At 40.2% G+C, this 14,869-nt stretch overlaps 1 protein-coding gene across 1 annotated transcript in view; it reads right to left on the reverse strand.

Moving 5' to 3' along the window:
* Positions 1–14,869, reverse strand: part of ABTB2 (ankyrin repeat and BTB domain containing 2) — a 169,758-nt gene that overhangs the window by 153,493 nt on the left and 1,396 nt on the right. The gene's annotated exons all lie outside the window — the stretch shown is intronic.

Genomic DNA, 14,869 nt, shown 5'->3' on the forward strand with positions numbered 1-14,869 from the left:
AGGCAGTCCTTCAGGGCACAAGCAGATCAAAGGGATCTGACTGTTGGAGAGGGGTATATTGTTGCTAGTTGTACTCCTCTTATACGGGTTTCATCATTTTAGCATTAGGAATGATCTCTTGGATTCCCTAAACATATTTTCAGAACACAAATAGGGAAAAATAATGATGACCCTGAATGGACCCTGATTTAGTCCGGTTTGGTCTTCAAGGTGCTAAGCCATCTTCTGTGGTGGTATCTCCTAAAAGTGAGCTCCCATGGAAGAAATTCCCACTCTTAATCTCTTTGCAGGAACTACATGGGTCCAAAAACTCACCCCTGATATTAATTTCATGCATGCTAATATAATTCATGCATACATATATGTAACATAATCAAAAGGTATATGGGCATTTGCACAGAAAAGTACAAACCGTGACAGTTGCCAAAAAACAGTACTTCCCAATCCCCTTCATCAAGAAATCTTTTTCCACTTTACAGCAGGTCACTATTCCTCTACTTACCTTGGATGAACGTATGAAAAATTATGGGATTGCTTTTAAAAAATACATCAGTATAGTACTTAACAATGTTAAACAATACCAACTGACTACTGACCCTGTCATTACTAGATTGTAAAAGTACACTGTAATCCTTACACTGTAATGTGACAACGCACGGTTCACTGAATTTTGGCTTTGCTATAATCTAGATGCTCCGATTTGTTGCTTGTCATGCAAAACAAATGGAGAAGCATGGTGAGCCCACATGATTTAGCAGAAAAGGCTGATAACACTACTAGGGCTTTGATAAATGTTGCTTTATTAGTGTACATTTAGGGTGCAACCTTGTGCACACTTACCTCAGAGTAAGTCATATTTAATTAAATGGAGTTTTCTTATGGGTAGTGTATATATATGGTTGTACTATTAGTATTCTCTAACTTAGGTTTGGTCATCCATGGATTCACATAAACTTTCATTCTGGAAAATAATGGGCAGTCCAGCCATTCAGGATTTCAATGGAACAAAATTAAGCAGGTCACCAAGGAGCTCATGATAATAACATAGCATAATAACAGGTATGTCTTCACATTACTTTCATAGTTTCTATTGCGTGCCAATGGTCACAAATGCTTAATGATCATTATAACTGTCTCTTAGGCAACACAGCTGTTTCAGTGTTCAAAGTGGGTAAGTCATACAAAGTATGTATTGTTATTTTTACATAACTTGCTATTATTCTCTTTCTTTCGACAATATACTTGCTGTTGCTGTTTGCCTCCTCCACAGGCCACACTGGAAGCTGAAGTTAGGCCTTATTAAAGTTTATTTTGCACAATTTTACCTTCACAAAACTATGAACGAACACCATCCATACTAGATTTCCTCCACAGTATAGCTCCTAAATTATGAATGATCCATAAAAAAGAAAGAGGGATGACAACCCCACTATTTTGAGTACGAAACTGGCATGGGACAGGATGACCAATCCTGTTGTGACTTACAGAGAACGGAGCTCACCAGCTGCGTCCCAGTTTTGTCCTCCCAGAAACTGCAAAAACATTTGGCACAAGTGCCCATGCAGTACACTGAAGGGGCTGTCATGGGTTCACCATCCACTTAAAAAATGCATCCAAGATTTTCACAAATATTTTCTTTTTCTTTTCTTTTTTCTAATTTTGCTGGAGTGTGCAGGTATTCAGCTGCAACTATTCCAAATGTGTAGCCTTCCCTTGTAAATGCCCTGGACGGTGGTGTCTCCTGTCAAAGCATGGGAGGTGCTCTCAAATGGGCATCGGGAATGCAAGGTTACAAATAGGTTAATTTGGTGCTTTGCTTCTCATTTGACAGTTCACCGTTTGTGGGCTGTTGAATGAGAGGCTGTCAAATGGTGAGCTGTCCAGTAGGAAGCAAAACCACAAGGGGGCCTTTACTGGCCAAAGGAGTAGTATGCAAATCAAGATTCCCTAGGGGCTTTTTGTTCTTGCTGTTGCTGGACGCTAACAATTTTTGAAGTCCACCACCTTTCCCACCCTTTTCCAAGACTCCATATGTTTTAGGGAGAGGAAAAGTGTGAACCTCCCCATGGAATCTTGACAGCTGACAAAATTCAAGGCTTCTTTTAAAACAAGGTTTTTTGAAAAGGATAATAAGAGGGTTTTTGAGATGGAAACATATGCAGTAATGAAATTTGCACTTCAGAGACGCCTGATTTTTTAAAAAGTTAGGACTATAGTGAACTAAGGTCAGGTCATAACATTTTCTGCCCATTTTCTCAAACATCTTCCTTATCATGCAACCAGCTTTACTACAAGCAACCCTCCTAGATTTTGCTACAAGAAACTCAAATAACCCATTTAAACCATGAGGTCATAAATCCTTCAACTGCTGTTTGACATGCACCAGCAAGGCAATAGGGCCCTTTGTATCCATGTGTTGGGCAATGAACACTTGAACATAGTTAAAGGGATCAGAACTCACAAACACTTGAACATAGTTAAAGGGATCAGAAATGGGTTGCATGATTGTGATATCCCTACCTCAAAACCTCCTATAGTTTCAAATCATGGAGGAGAAAGTGTCCTTTATTCAATGCTAGTCCCACTTAGAGTCATTGAAAGGAATGGGACATAAATTAGACTACCATTGTATACAACCCAGTAATTATCTCACAGCCTAATGTTATCTTGAGTTCATCAGCACATGATGAGTTTCTCTAGATCAAGAAACATCTGTCCAGACCATCCTACACGTACTTATGGCATAAAGTGATAGCCTGGCAGGGCATTCAGACAATTCTGCATTTGCAAACCTAGATCCTGAGCTCCTATTTAGTGCTAAGGTTCATAGAAAAAGACTCAAGTAAATAAAGTTGATAACAGTTCTCTCTGCTATTCTGCAATCTACCAATCAACACAAGAAATGAGGTATGTAATTTGCTGGATTGCTCTGTTTGGCTGATAATGGTGTTGACTGGGTTGGGCGCTCTGCCCAGTCATAAGGCACATTAGCACAGGATTAGGATGGAGCTAATGGCTCTGCCTAAATCATTTGCTACTATGCTGTTCTAGCAACTTTCTAAAATAACATTTAGCAGGAGACCATTATTCATTTGTTCTTTATACACACAGATTTGCAACATTCCTAATCTCTTGCTCTTTGTAAACTCCTTTCAGATATATGAATTGAAAATTATAATTATTACTATCCTAGACATTTCTTGAGTTAGATATCTCAATTTTCCCACGCCTCATTAAGCCTAAAAGCCAAAGAGGCATTACCACAATAAGACCCTTCCACTATCTTTCAGTGTACTTTTTGCCTGTGATAGCATGTTTCCCCCCACTGTTTAGCTCTAATGCTAGGCCAAGATGCTCTTTTTATCCTGTACAGCCTGTTAATGATATAAAATTTTACTTTTACAAGACTCTTTGATCCAAGTCAGACTGACAAGGAAGGAAATTACAGGCTTATTGAAGAAATGAGGTCTTTTATCACCCTTGTGAAACCCTTTCTAAGCTACTCTTGCCTGGTCTTTATACCACCTTTTTGTCAGTCTAGCCACCCTATACCACAGGGCAGAGTAGAGGGACACACTGAGGCTAGGAGTAGAGTTATGAAGGACTCCGCAGTTAAAATTGTCCCTTTGCTGTAAATTTTCTAAACAGACCAAGGTTAACTTTATATAACAGGTTTGTTTAAGGTTTATTGAATATAAATTCATTTGAAAACAATGCTCTACACCAGCCTTCCCCAACTTTGTGCCATCCAAACACATTTGGAGTGAAATTCCCAGTCAATGGCCCTGCTGGATGGGAATTCTTGGAGTTGCACTCCAATTGCCTCTGAAGGCCACCATGTTGGGGAAGGCTGCTAAACACTGTTATGTCTCCCTATGCCATTGTAGGGAGATATAACATAATCGTGGGGCAGGTTGCCAGCAAAGTATTACTGCTCCCCTCTGTCACAATGCCATATAAAGAAGCTTACGATGATTCTGCATCTCTCCCTTTATACGCAGGATCATGGGACAAATGCAGGACCGGGTCAAATACAGAACTTATCAAACTCTTTATAATCTCTACTAGGGATGTGTGAGGAATCTGCTTTGAGGATGGGCATCTACTGGATTCCTTTGGCTCAGCTGCTCGGGCTCCAGCCTGTTTTCTTGCAGCTGAATCCAGCTTGGCTCCAAATGTGCTGAACATTAACATGGGCACCTCTCAGGAATCGAACCCGTGCCAACCCTGTGCAAGTGGCATCCCTGTTCCAAGTATGCTTTTGTGCTGTATGCGGTGCAGAAGAAGATTGTTGGGCTGCTGGCGTTCATGGACTTCCTCTAAGTTCGGTTCTCCTTCTGAGTCAAGGCCAAGTCTGAGAAACAAGTCTGATGAATAGAAGAAGGCCATATTCCACAGGACTGTTGCAACTGTAGTCTGTGCAGCACTGCAGAACACTAGGCCTGAAATTCTGGGCCTTTTCTAATCAAATACAAGTCTGTCAGAGTTTGATGAGATGGAGAGAGTGTGTGTGTGTTCAGTCACCTAGGAAAACAAGAAGTGTCAGGGAAGTGTCACGAGCCTAAGATCACCCTTTAATTGGATTGTGGATGTAGCAATGTGAAAAGCCTGTGTGGGTTGTACTTCCTGAGAGCTACTAGGAGGGGGCTGAAGGCATCACTCCCTGCTTCTGGCCTGAGAGAGCTGCATGGGAGATGTACTGTTGAGACTGCAGAAGTGAAAGAGAAAGAACACTTTTATCCCATCCATCAACCAAAAGAGAGAAGAACAAGAACAAGCCATCGACTTTTATTAAAGCAAGGGAAGACTGGCTGGAGGGCTTGAACAGGATCTAACTGCTCCGTTATAACTCACCACTTCTGGCCATAACAACCTGACCTCCCTAATCAACCTTTCCCTCTATTTCTTCTTTCCTTGTGTTTTGCCTTTTTTCTTTTGTAAGCCTATATGGCCTCTCTGTGTTTTAATTGATGAAGTCTTTTGGAGACAATCATTGTCTGAAAAGAGCAATAACGGGCAGCAAATAAATGAGCCTTCGTGTTCGAAGAGAAATCACAAATCTGTGTTTAGCTACATTTCCCACTGCCCCAAGTAATCATGGACAGACTAGCCAAAATAAACTTCTGGTGTGTTCCCACCATCACTGGAGGACGAGAATGCATTTTGGAATATTATATAAGAATCTGTGCGCAGGCAGATGTATATTTGATGGATTATTAAGAGCACCGTGTGATTATTAAGAGCTTAAAGAATTACCATGACTAAGTGAATAACATTGTCAGAATACCACATTTTGCCATGAGACAAACATTAGGACTAAAAGCAAACTGCAAGAATGACCATGAAAGATCCTCATGGCACTACAGACAGTAAACCTGCCTGGAGAATGATGACAGGAATCTACATATACCTATAATGACCCAACTTGGCACTCTGCCAGCTCTATATAAAGGGCCATTAGATACCCAATATGAACCAAGTCCTCTGCGACCTTTGCATAAGTGCTTTTGCAAGAAGCAATGACTTGAGGCTGGTTCATACATGCGTGTCCATCACCTCATTTTCTGACACTTAACCATATCAGGCTGTCTGTAGCTGTCAGGGAAAAACAACATTGCAGGGGAGGGGGGTAACCACAGCCCTCCTAGCCTGAACCATGTGGATGGACCATCCTCCAAACAAAACAGTTGACTGTCCATGATTCATTATATTGCTGGCAACCAGGCAAACAGAGTAACACATGAATTGGCTGGAAGAGAAAACCTTCCCCCCCAATCCTGAGCTAAACAGGTTTCCTTAGTATGGTGATCGGACACATATATTGATATTCAGACGCATATAGCAACCACTGCTGACTAATGTTATTCCATCCTGCCAGTTTATTGATCACATTTGCAGCAATTTGCCTCTGCACACAGAATCCCTCAGAATGTAGCAGTGACAATAATAGCTTATTAAAATTAATGAGATGCGATGAGCATTCCACTTGGCTCAGTCCGGATGACCAGAATACAGTTCGAATATGTTACACACAATACAAGGTAATTTCAGTGTCTGATAGCTGAATTTCAACAGAGGATTAATAGATTGGTGGCTTTACAAAAAGGGACAAAGCCTATTTTCAAAATTTGATTTCAAATCAGATAATTATAATTACTAGAGGACAACACTAGCAACACATGAAAGCCAGTGTCGTAGGGCAGTTAAGAGGACTGGAGCGGGGATGTGGGAGATCTAGGTTCTTGTCTGTGCTCAGCCATGAACCTCATGGCATGACCTTGGGCCAGTCATGGCCTCTTGCTCTAACTTACCTCACAAGATTATTGTGGGGATAAAATTGAGGGCAGAAGAACAGTGGAAGTCACTCTGGGATTTCCCATGAAAGGTAGAAAAGCATGATATAAATGTAGTATAATAGGAATAATAATAATTATGGCTGTTACTCATGTGGAAAGGGAAATAAATATGAATAAATTTAATATACCTTCAATTTCTCCCCAGTTTGATGTGTTGTATTTTAGTATTTAATGTGCCATACACACACTTGAGTACATGCATAGATCATATGAGTAAGCAAATGTTATGAAGCAACAGACTCAGATATCAGGGTACACCTTTAACTATTACTTACCTGTGCCCAATCTGCAGCTGAAAACTGGTTTTGCATTCTCTCTTTGCCCTTTGAAAACACAACCCAGCAATGGGACCAGACCGTTGGAACCAAAGGTTGGAACTCGGCTGTGTAGTAGCTGTAGCCCATTACAGCAGAAGACCAGTTGTTCTAAGTACCTTCCTATCATAATATTTTAAAAGATGTCCCCATATCAGCTTTAGTATTCTCAAAATTCACAAAAAGGGTGAGGTTTTCTAGTTTTTTTTAAACTATTCATGATAAAATCAAATAAATTATCACTTTGGTAAAATTACAAATTAAGTATGGGCAAGCATAAAATGAAATGGTGGTAGCTTTTAAAACAGAACGTGCTTTTCCAAGGAAATATGCACCATGGGTCCTCCAAGACTTCAGGTGGGGCAGCTGGGTGTGAATAGCCATCATTTTGGGTATGCAACCTCTGATTGGGATAATCAGACATTACAGTGTGTCATGTGGACATAGCCATTGTGGCTTAGTCACATGTTAAACAACCGCTGCATAAACATCAAACCCTAGTAGTAGGGTTATATAAGGATTCTTCTCTCAATTCAGTCTATTGTCACTTTTATAGTTCTTCGCCACATTCCATCTCCCAATTGATTCCCTTCCCTCAAGTATATGTAGGGTTCTAAATCAAGAGCCATCAGCTATCAGTATTCACTGAAGAAACATTTTCTATCAAACATTTCTTTCTATCAAAAGCTGCTAAGTAAGTATCATGTGCCAGTACCAGAAACATCAACAAATATTCTGATTGCTTTATCTTCAACTCCGTCCTACAGCTTTCTGATCTTCTATTATCTGGAGGACAGTTTTCCAAGATTCAAGGTATCATCACTGATAAATGCTTCTTGGCAATAAATCTCTACTGGTGACTGATAAAGGTACTTGTATAAAAAACCAAGCTGTGAAAACTCAATCAGCATTCTTCACACAACTTTTAATGGGAAAATATTGGCTTCAAAGGAAAAAGTGTATCAATTGCTCTATTCATGAACTCTTCTAGAGAAATGCCATCTCCAGCCCAGGACCCCACTCTGCTTAATTGATTCAAAAAGATAGAAGAACTGAAATTAAAATGATATCTAACTTCTCATATATTAGTAAATCAATCCACATTGTCTTTAAAATCTCTCCTATATTGATTTTTGTTTATCAAATACTTATGTTGTTTTTATTTTTACAAGATTTTCATGTTAAAGATTCTGACTTCCCTTTTATCTTTGTGAGGCATAACATATTTTTTCATTGTGACTGTGACAATGACAAATGTGCTACATTTAACTGTGCAAGAGCACACAGATACATTATTTTATAAAGAGTCTGAACAGAACCAAATACTTCAAGACAAAGAATACAGATATGATTAATTAAAAGAAATGACGTCTCCCACAGTATTACTGAAAGCCGTCCCAGAATATTCACAGATGCACATAAATAGTTCAGCACATTCAGCAATTAATAAACCTAGCTCCCAGATGTTAATTAAAATTTTAGAAACACACATTTTGCAGAAAAGATTGCAGTATTTCCATCCTCCTATTCACATCATAGGAGCAATTCTGCAACTTTCTATCTAACCAGAAATACTGGCTGCACTGAGTTTCTGGTATGGAAAACATGTAGAAGCAAGCTCAGTTCTGCCACTGGTTTTCAAAGGACTAATACTGCATCCATAAAAATAGATCTAAGGACCATCTATACAGATCCTTCTTGCTTCACTACTAAAAGCTGCCTAAAAATAATTTAGGACAAATACTTACTCGTTGCATGACTGAATATTAAACTAAACACAGCGGTACAAGACCCACAAAGAATGGACAACATTTTGTGCAGCAGTTTGAGCAGTAACCCCTGGTTTGGGTTGTGCTACCCACACTGGTTCTACTGATTCTTCAAACTGCTGTTGAGACTTGGGGAACTGGTACAGAAATCCAAGTTACTGGAATCAGTATCCTGATACACTATCCAAAAGCACCTTAAAGAAACTCTCAAAAGCATCGTGTCTGGTCCAGATGTTGAGGTTCTCAAATTTTATTGTAGCAAGACTCCCTAAGGCTAAGTAATATTTAACATCCATGTAGTGTTAGGCGTATGAATCTCCAAGGCTGAAAATGATTCACTTATGTTATTCAGTCAACTTACAACCCTGTAAGACAGGTCACATGATTACAGTGTTCCCTGACTGAAAAGAAAGAAAGGACAATGGATACTGAGAGACGGTGACTTGCCTAGGCAAAGGCAGAGATCATTCCTGAGTTGAGCCATACGTGCAGCAACTACTTCTCCTAGTAATGACAGCTCAAGTCTTTCTGAATATAGCCATGCTCCTGACATCTTTTACTTGTGTCTTTGGAGATGAAAGTACTTCCTATAAGAATCCTAGAATGGTCCTTCCTATAAGTTCCTGGAATGATCCCAGAAAAGCAAATCCTATGCCAATAATAGAAAGTTTCCCAGACCAGCCTTACAGGAACAGAAAGAAGCCCATGCCTTCTGTCATAATCACTCAGTGCTTTCCCAATTAAGTACTAATGATGCAGCTACTTCCAGAAGTCTTAAGATGGGAGTATTATAGCAGCTTACTTCACTGTCTTTTATAAAACATGCAATCGGTTTTCTCTGGAAATTGTAGTATTTTTAACTGTTATATGTTGACCCTGAAATTTAACCTGTAAAGTAACAAACTTCCTATTATAAAGGAAAACCCAAACTCCTAACATTTGTAACCAGTTATATCCTTGTTTGGCCCTCAGAGCATATTTTATCCAATGTCCAATCTGAAAACCTTTTTATTTGCAAATATTGAACCAAAATGTTTTTGAACCGTAAGAAATGATGCAATATGTTCACTCAAACCTCATTCACCCATGCTCATTCACTCTGGGATGTGTATATTAAGTTGTACAGAATAATCCAATGTCAAATTAGTAAAACAAATACACTGGAAATGGAGCGTCATAGTATTTTCTTGCCTTCCACCTAAAGCAAAAAACCTCAAACCCAGCTTTTCTCTTATTTAAGTGCCACAAGTTGAGTTTCATCTTGCAAAGTGCAAGTAATGGTCCTTAGCAAATTCACTGGGTCTTGCATTCCAAGCTCTTTGCTAACACAATAAACATAGTCCTGAAACTGAATTAAATGCACATGTAGGCATGGGGAATAGAATGTATACTCAGATAAGTACCATTTGACAGAAATATCTAATGAAGCATATACCACTGTTAGTCCTTTGTATAACTAACCAGTTATGTGTGTGCAGCTCATGAAGTAACACAGCTGACTCCTTCATGTTTTGAATACTTGTGACCATTTCCTTTCATAGCTGTTTGTGTTTCCATGTAACACAGGCTGCAGTCTGTTCAGCAGATTTTTCAAGGAAGAACTTTCACTCTGGGAGTCTTTCTAAATCAGCATCATGGTTTATCTCCTTTCCTCACCCCGGGTTGTACTGCAAATTAAGTGCAGCACCACACAGTTCCCCACTGCTGTTCTTACCTTTTTTTCTAAGCTAAGCAATCCATAAAGAGATGGAGGTTACAGAAACATATGTGGAGCTAACACAAATGGAGGCATGAGGGGCTATCTGTGCATCCTCCAGAGAATGGGTCCCCCCTCATGTCCTCTTCCTTGGACTGACGCCTTTCTTGAGAACCTCAATCTCCTTCACTGAAGAGGAAATGGTTTTCCTGGGACATGTCACCACATCATGTCTCCAGTTGTCTCTTCCACAAATTTCTCCATCCTTCTCAGCTTCCTTGGCTTGAAGGGAACAGATTTCTTTCCAGATGACCAGAAGAACACAACCATAACCCCTTTCTAGCAGACATGCATATGACATTCAGGCAATAAACTAGACAATTGCCATACCCCTGATGGCTTCCTTCCTTGCTTTTTACTGTTATTGTTTGGTTTATGTACCTGAAAAACTAAACTGTTTACTAGCAGAAAGCAAGGAAGGGTCAATTGCTCTGGCCTCCTTGCCCTATTGCTTAGTCACACAGGTGTGTGCTTTACTTTTCCCCACTGATCCTCTGGCACTGGGACCAAGATGCTTCCTCCCTGGGGCAGCCCCATGCTCGGCAAACTAGACCCCCTTTCAAGTCTTTCTTATAGCCCTGGCTGGCTTCCTTACAACTGCTGCTATAGCCAAGTAAATTAGAAGGCCTTGTTTAAAAATAACAATAGCAGCAACAAACAACAGCAAGCATGTGTGTGGCTCAAATACTGGGTTGTGCTAGTCTTTAGTGAGTGGAAAACTAGGTTGGTTGAACTCCCTAAGAATAGGATTTTATTAGGGGACTGGACAATGGATAGGGCTTAAAGAAAGGCAAGTGACTTTGAAAATCATGAGTACAAATCATGAGGGAGACTCCAGACATCAAAAGAAATGTATGCTTTTAAAGCCATGTTTTCTCCTAAAACAGCGAGCCCCAATTGCACAGAAAAGGGAAACTCAGGAAAACTGAACACTGTTGTACTTTCTGCTGTGTTTGCTGCTCAGTCAAGTGAAGTAAGCATTCATCCTCTGACCTTGGCTCTATGAAAGTGAAATTGCTTTGGTGTATTGTTCCTTTAAGAAAATTGTAGAAGAGTTTCATCTAATAAATGCAAAAGTAAAAGTAGTAAAGATCTGACCAGGGCAACTTCTTTTCTTTTCTTTTATAACTTCTTTTATATCGTTTATATTTTTTATTTATTTTATATTATTAATTTTAATTTTATATTGTTATTTTATATTGTATTGTATTTTATTGTGTTGTAAGCCGCCCCGAGGCTTCAGCAAGGGGCGGCATAGAAATGTTCTAATAATAATAATAATAATAATAATAATAATATTGCCAGAGTATTTGTTGAGGCCTTTAATGTATTGGTTATCCTAATTAATGCTGATGCTTACAGAAGATTTAAGATTTACCTGAATGCATATATAAGCAGCATGGACTCCTAGAGCAAGCAGGGGTTTTATTTTTAAGCAAGGCTTACTGGCTATGGCCATCTTAATAGATACTTGAATTCTTGATACAAATCCTGGGCCCTGCGGAGGAAATGCAATCATGCCCAAATTTCTGAGATAAGCAGCAGTCCTCATACTCGCCCTACCATCTTGAATATCATTAATACTGGTTGAAAGAACATTCTGACCATGCACAGCTGAAGCACATGTTCAATACATCATCCACTGGCAAGTTTCAAACAGAAAAGGAACAAGAGGACAAGCAAAATGCCATGAAATACCTTGCTAAGGATTGGGGATGGGTCTTTTAAGGACTGGAAGAGGTGAAATCTCTTTCTCATATGTGCGCCCCCCAAAGGGTTGCCTCTTATGTCATCTTCCACTCAGTAGAAGCACAAAATGGAGAACGAAGTTGGGGAGAAGTTGCTGAATTAACAAGGGCTTGTGTGTGTTGATTACTTAGAGAGCATGGAATAACAGGATTACCTGGGTGTATGGGCAGCAAAGGTTCAGTATTGCCTGAATTCCAGCCATATTGGCCTGTGGCAACCCAGCTTTGTACCTGCCCCAGCTAGCACTGAAATCCGCTGAGATGCCAGCATGCTGGCAATGATGTGCCAGGAGCTGAGGTGTGTCCATACCCCTCCTGCCACAGGATGGCATTTGCCCATGAGCAGAGCAATCTCCCCCAGCCACCACGTGCTCAGGTAGTTATGACAACATAACCTTAAATGGAAGAGCTACACAGAGCTTCATTTCCTGTGCTGAAGAAGCTGGTTAGTTTCAGTTACACAATCAGATGCAGGGAACTGAAATTGACAAGATGAACCAAGTCTATCAAATCACGGTGGCTGGACCTGCTGCCAAGGCAAAACCGATACAGGACAGAGGCTAAGGCATGACAGTGGAGACAGGCGTCTGTCCATGCATTCTGTTTCCTTCCCACAATTGGTTTCCACCGAGCTAGAAGCACTTCTCTTGCAAAATAAAAGGGTTTAAGTTCTGAAAAATCTATATGGACACAAGAGAAGATGGAATGAAGGAATAGTATGGTTTTTCTAAGTCACCCCACAGCTTTTATTAATTGAAGGCAGTTACAAATACCCCACCAATCACATTTAAAATGATACATTATGGTAAAGGGGTTGCCTTTTCTTCAGCAGGTAAAGTATAAAAAAAAAGATTTAAAAGTGTAAAAAAACCAAAACAAAACCCAGAGAGCCTTCAGGCCACTGGATGGGATAAAAATGAAATAAATCAATCAATAATAAACACTTGAGTGCTGAAAAAGCTCCCTAACAGCTGATGACCTCAATACAACCAGAATTCGTCATGTCTGAGGTGTTACTCATATGAACTCTCAATGAGATGGTAAGATCAGGTGTTGTTTGTATCATTTTAGACTGCAAGTTGGGGCTTGTGTGATAGAATGATCTTCCATACAAAAATAAAAATCCTTGTACCAAAAAACAGGTTGCCACAGAAGAACATTTGAACCTATCTATTCTCTGCCATGCTTCTTTTTCATATACTAGGATTTTTTCTCCCACACTATGAAGGTGCAATCTGCTCTGTAAGCTTCCAACTGAAATTTGTAGTGAACAATGCAGGTTAACGACCCTGTCTCCTATTTATGAGAATGATTTCTATGTCCCATTGAAACCAATGGAATACGTCACTAATTTACATTCCCCCAGTCAGAATAAGAACTGGTCATAAGTAACTTTAGACTGCCTGGAACAGACTCTGGTGTTCTCATGATCTGGAAAGACCTTGGGGCATACTGCAGAATTATTTTGCAGCTTGTGTCTTTTGCTTACATACTTAAAAGGCCTTTCCCTCTCAGCAGGGCCAGCCCAATACATTTTTCTGCCTGAGGCAAAGAACAAGGTTACTATCCCCACTCCCCACCCCATATTCCATACACTGACTGGCAGGCCTGGCAGCTGCATGTTCAGCAAGAGGAATGTGACAACATCCTTTACTGCACTTGAGAGAGGCAGGCTAGTTTAGGAAGTGTAGGGCAGGCTACACAATGGCACACACAACTCTGGCCTCAAACATTGCACCAACATTCTCCACCCCTTAGCATCTGCTGCCTGGGGCTGCCACCTCACTATGCCTAATCACAGAGCCAGCCCTGCCCATCAAATTACATGGGCAAGTAACCCAGTTCAATATCATTCTAATTACTTAAGTGCTACTATATAACGTATAGCTTGGTGAGTTAACAGTAATGTATTGCTGCTTTACATGTACATCTTAAATGTTATAAATTTGGATTACTAGCTTCCGGGTAGCACTGATGTTCTTGTTGGGCTTCACAGAAGACAGAATGGTCCAACTAGAAGTCAGATGCATTAAAAGTGTAGAGAAGGGCAACTTCAAGGAGTTGGAGCAATTCTTCTATGAGGAAAGGTTACAACAGCTGGGACTAATTAGCTCAGATAAAAGGGGAGACATGATAGAGCCGTTTAAAATTATGCATGGTGTGGAGAAAGAGACATTTTTCTTGCTCTCCAGAACCGGGCATCATCCCCTGAACCTGATTGGTGGGAGATTCAAAAGAGACAAGGCTCAGGGGAGTTAAAACCATGGAATTCACCGCCATGGGAAGGAGTGATGGACATCAATATGAATGACAATATTCAATCAATATGAATATGAATTCATCAATATGAATTGCCACGAATCCTGATGGCAATATGCTAGCTCCAGAATCAGGTGCAGTGTGCGTATGCATGCCAGCTGCTGGGGAACCAGGGCAAGAGGGAACTTTGCACTCATGACCTGCTAGTGGAATCCTGTGGGCAGCTGGTTTGCTTCTCTCTGAACAGAATGCTGGGCTCTTTGAGTGATGCAGCATGGCTTTTCTTATGCACTTGATTCATAAACCACAACTACTTCCACACCTCAGGTGCTTCATGGCAAACAACTGTTACTACTTGGGGCAAGGAGACTTTACTACCGCAAAGAGCTGGGGAAGTCTGCTGCTCAAACATTTGTGGGCTAGTACAACCTCGGAGTCACCTAATTCACTGGACTGCTGCCAATACGTGCTACAAATTATTTCTAGTGGCCTACATGTTCCGTACAGCTCAATTTATTATCTGGAACTCATAACTGCATGCATGGTGTGAATGAGATTACATTTCTATGCACAATTATTTGGGATTAAGCCATGAACAAAGTGGGGCTGAATTGCATACAATCTGGCTGCATCATCACAAAATATTTTTTCATCAATAAAAAACTAA

The sequence above is a fragment of the Varanus komodoensis genome, unplaced genomic scaffold, assembly GCF_004798865.1.
Source record: "Varanus komodoensis strain SLA01 unplaced genomic scaffold, ASM479886v1 scaffold3, whole genome shotgun sequence".
In the NCBI taxonomy this organism is placed as follows: Eukaryota; Metazoa; Chordata; class Lepidosauria; order Squamata; family Varanidae; genus Varanus; species Varanus komodoensis.